This window comes from Haplochromis burtoni, unplaced genomic scaffold (assembly GCF_018398535.1).
Source record: "Haplochromis burtoni strain Fernald_Lab_line unplaced genomic scaffold, NCSU_Asbu1 Contig_116, whole genome shotgun sequence".
NCBI classification, from domain to species: domain Eukaryota; kingdom Metazoa; phylum Chordata; class Actinopteri; order Cichliformes; family Cichlidae; genus Haplochromis; species Haplochromis burtoni.
In genome coordinates, this window is record NW_024582477.1 from 1,820,702 (window position 1) to 1,826,014 (window position 5,313).

The window sequence follows — 5,313 nt, forward strand, 5'->3', positions numbered from 1 at the left end:
ATCTATCTATCTATCTATCTATCTATCTATCTATCTATCTATCTATCTATCTATCTATCTATCTATCTATCTATCTATCTATCTATCTATCTATCATGTATTTCATTATAGGAGAGTTATGCGAAGCATATCTGTTATCACTTGTCGACAAATTCTAGGCCTACACAAAGACACACACACACACACACACACGCAATGAGATGAGCAACAGAGGCCACTGCCAAAACATTAACTCATGCTAGAAGTCATAAATCTCTCCATCTTTACAGCCTAACCTTTAGGAAACAGAGACATCTTGACGCCAAGCCTGCATGTGACAAATGCACACTTACGCTTGCATGCGTGTGCAACAAACTCACGGTTCTCACGCAAAACAACACACATCAGTACACAAGCCTGTACTGACTCATACCTGCAAACGTGCTTGTGTGCTGATGCACTATATTAACATTCCATTCCCATACGTACAAACGCACACAAACAAACACAGTGCATTAAATTCAGAGGAAGAAATTGAAATCATTCTGCACTGTCCAAAATGAAGTCGCATCAGTTACACTGTGTCCGCACACTTTATGTGTTTGGTTATGAAGTCTGCCTTTCATCAGAAAGAAAGTCAAGCTGAACTACAATAATTACATTAAAGCACACAAGAATAGGCTCTTGAGTATTTTCTATGATGTTAGGAAATGACAACAGTAGCAACAAATTTTATAGACACAAATTCAACAAAGCTATGTGCTGTTAAACTATAGCGCAATTCAACTATAGTGTAAATAAATGTTAATGTGTTATGAACCAGATGTTTCTTTGTTAAATATGAGATGAGTGTTTTTGTTGTTTTTGGTCAGCAGTGATTTTTACATTAGAACTCTTCCATAAATGCCATTTTTGCCCAGTCTCTTTCTTATTGTTGAATCATGCACTCTGAGCTTAGCTGAGGCAAGTGAGGCCTGCACTTCTTTAAATTATCTTCTGGGCTCTTTTTTAACCTCCTGGATGAGTCGTTGATATATGCACTTGGCGTCATTTTGATAGGCTGGCTTAGAAGGTTCACCACTGTTCCGTATTTTCTTCATTTATGGATAATGGCTCTCACCGTGGTTCACTGGAGTCTTAAAGTCTTAGAGATGGCTTTGTAACTGTTGTGAGACTGATAATAATGAATAATAATAATGGATTGCATTTATATAGCGCTTTTTGGGGCCCTCAAAGCGCTGTACAATTCCACTATTCATTCACTCTCACATTCACACACTGGTGGAGGCAAGCTACAATTGTAGCCACAGCTGCCCTGGGGCAGACTGACAGAAGCAAGGTTGCCATATCGCGCCATCGGCCCCTCTGGCCATCACCAGTAGGCGGTAGGTCGTTGTGCCCAAGTACACAATGACTGGGGCTCAAACCGGCAACCTTCCGGTTACAAGACAAACTACCAACTCTTTGAGCCACAATCGCCCCAATAGATAGATGTCAGTGACTTGGTTTCTCATCTGTTTCTTTAGCTCATGGCACAATGTGTTGCTGTTTGAGATCTTTTATCTTACGTCACTTTGTCAGACAGGTTCTACTTAATCAGGCCTGGGTGTGACCAGTGAAATTGAAGTCAGCTTTCCAAAACTTTGCTTATTCACAGTCAATTTGTGATGTGAAAAAAAAGGGAGGGGGCAATTACTTTTCCACACAGAGCCAGATGGGTTTAGATATGTTTTCTCCTTAATAAATAAAATTATCATTTCATTCAGAATTTTGTGATTACTCTGGTTATCTCTGTCTAATATGAACATTTGTTTGATGATTTAAAACTAGTCTGTGTGACAAGTAAGCAAAAAACTAAGAAATCAACAAGGTGGCAAACACTTTGTTCGTGGGTCTGTATAACAACAGAAAATAAATAAAAGGACCCTTCAGAAAACCTTTGACTCTGCTTGCAATGTAGCAGTTTGACTTGCAACGGATTCTTTTTAAACTGTTAGCAGTCGGACGTACCGCCCACGGGACATTGGATGGTTTAGGGGACTAATAGGACTGCTAACTTTTTTTCATTGTAAGAAATCTGAAAACGTCTTTCGTGATAACAGCTGCAAGGACGAGTACACAATCTGTCGTCCTGATTGGTACATGGCGCCATCTAGTGGTTGCAGATGTTCACAAATGGAACTATCATTTATAACCTGTTCCCATCGTAGATTCCTTTAGCTGTAATGTTTATTATTTATATGCTGATATTTTATTTATTTATTTGTTTATTTGTTTATTTGTCTTTTGGTGAGCATAAAGGACTGCTAAATTTTGCAGGAAACTCAATGACTTGTCAGACAAATATGATAAATACAACTTTAACTTTTAAAGCCTTATTGTATCATAGAGTTTTACTGCAGCGGATATTAGTTTTTCTGTTAGCAGGATATTTATCTGTCCCAGAGAACAGCCTTCTTTCTACCACACCCCCTTCCATCACCACCACCTTACATACATATATAACAACACCCCTTCTTCCGAGCAGACCTCGTTGCCTAGCAACGCCCTGCCGAGTGGCCCAGGAGGCGGGAACAAGGGCCGTGGCTTCCGCAGTAATTACAGTGCATGTGCATGTATGTTTCTAGGCCAGCCCAGGTGTGTTTTCCTGTGAACATAGTTTCATTATGAAAATATGTTTAGACTGCAGCGTTCCCCCAAACACACACACACACACACACAAACACACACACACACACACACAAACAGAATAAAAACCTTTGAAAAGGGGAAACGAAACCACATAAGCATAAAGTGTATGAGCATGTTACAAGAATAAAGTTCTCAAAATTTCTGTAGGTCTCTAAGTGTGAAAAGTCTCGTTCATGAGATATGTCTCAGCATTATGATACTCAAATGTGAAAGGCCATGTTAAGAATGTCTATGAGACACACAGGGACTAAATTAGGCTTTATCACATGCAAGCTACGTGCATGGACAAGGATGAAAGACTTGCTCCAGTGAAAATTGTGTTTTTAACAGCATTAACGTGTGAAAGCCACAAGGAAACTAAGCAGCTGATATTACAGCTGAACAGTTCCTCCTGAGGACTGCAGCATGGTAGACAGTCTCAGATACGTTGGTTTATACCATCAGGGTTTCAAAGTTAGGGAAGCAGTAACCTCTTAGTGGCTGTGTGTGAGCAATGAGGAACAAAGCTGAAGGCTTATGATATCTTTTACCATTTAATATTTTAAAATGAGATATATTGAACACATTCTGACACATAAAGCAACTGGCAAACTTTTGCTGAGAATTCAGCTGTGCTAATAAACAGCTGTTTCCTTCAGGTCATTTTGTTTTATGCTAGCCAAAGTTAACAACCCCTTTAATGTCCCATTGGATCATTCATGCACCCTGCTAAACAGGCTACCCAGCTGGTGATAAACTTATTTTATAACTAAGATGGCGACAGACAAAAAGCCAAGCACGATGCTTAATCCTACTGTACATTTGTTATTTTTTCACTTTTCTCTTCTTTCTCAACAATGACTTCTGATTGTTACATATATTGCAATAGTTTTCAGAGTTTGAGCAGGTTTGTTTAACTTACAGGCACACAGCAGATAGGTGAAGACACATGAGACACTTATTTACACATTTAGAGGTCTGTGCATACTAAGATGATGCAAAGGTTTAGGGCTACCTATGCACTGTTTCCTCATTTAGGCACATGAAGGCATAAAAGGATCATGTTCAGGGAACATGAACAACTTATTAACACGTCAATTAGACTAAAAGAGATGAGTTGTCGCATTTTTAATTAATACTAGATTTGGAACTTCTATACCATCCTGTCTGAGTGTTTATGATGTTATGTTGGGGTGAGACACTGAGACAACTGCATTGCCTTGGCTGCCAGTCTATAAGCATAAATATTTCCCCTGTGAGCCAGAGCCATAACCTCAGTTGGCCTCTTGCTAATGATGTTTTCTGCTTGGAGAACCAGGGCTGTGACTGGCTAAAGCCACGGAGAAACCAATACAGGCCTAAAGGCCCTCATACAGGCCTTCTGCTTCATCACAAACCTCTACTTCTCAGATGCATTAAAAACGCACTGTTTAGAAGTCTGAAAGAGGTTTTGTCACTAGAATGACAGACATGACTTCTGTTTCTATTTAGACACTTAAGTACAGCTGTTGTTCCTCGGCCTGAAACCACCCCAGATGCATTTACAGAACAGTAGTAACAGTGTCACTTTATGGGCTAAAGTTATCATGCCAGGCTGATTCTTATTTCGTGGACAGCTCCTGAATGCTTAAACAGATGGACTGCTTATGTATTATTGGTCTAAACAGAAAACAGTGTGTATTGTAGCTGGATTATATAAGCAACCAGCTTCTAGAAAGTCACTTAATGAACAAATAAATAATTACTATATTTACTGTGATTTAGTAGATGATCTTTTTTAAATGCATCAGTTATTCAGATTCTTAGCATTTTTTTAAACATCTGTGGTTTATGGCAGTCTGGGATGTTAGACTGTTTACCAAATCCATCAAGGTACCCAAGCTGAAGTCACATATAGCACTTTTCTACTCTCCTAGAGCACCCAAAGCGCTTTATACAACATGCCACATTCACACTCAGTTCACACAAGCACTTTTTTCTATGCTTTTAAGTGCTTCCTACCTAAAATTCACACACATACTCCGATGGATTGGAGAGCAACTCGGGGTTAGTATCCAAGTAGTCTCTCTCCATGATAAAACTTTCATAACAATTAGAGACAGTTTATTTCTTTGCAACTAAATTCAAATACAAGTTGTTCAAAAGGATCAAATAATTGTTTCCCCCACTGTAAAAATTACTGTTGATTGGCAGAATGAAGCTATAATGCATATCCCAAAAGTTCAATTTGTCTGAAGAACCTTTTTTGTTGAACTAGCCAATCAGAACCCACATATTCAATTCACAATTGCATAACAACACAAACACACACACACACACACACACACACACACAAATCTTGTACTAGTGTGAATTTCCTAAAGCCTCTGGCAATGCAATGATGTAATTTTCTACTACATAGGATCTAAAGTTGACAACAAGGGGGGAAATAGATGAGGTAAATAAATAGACGTACATCCGCTTAGAAGCAACACTGTCGCATTTTCACCTTTTAAATGATTTCAAAATAATTAAATCGTTTGTTTCCCTGATTATTTTAATTTTTTAACCGTTACTGACATTCTGAAACTGACACGCGTGCACAAAACACACGGGCGCGCGCACACACCTCCTTTCCCGTTTGCCCAACCCCCACAACACAGAAGTCACCGCCCTTCCTTCTCG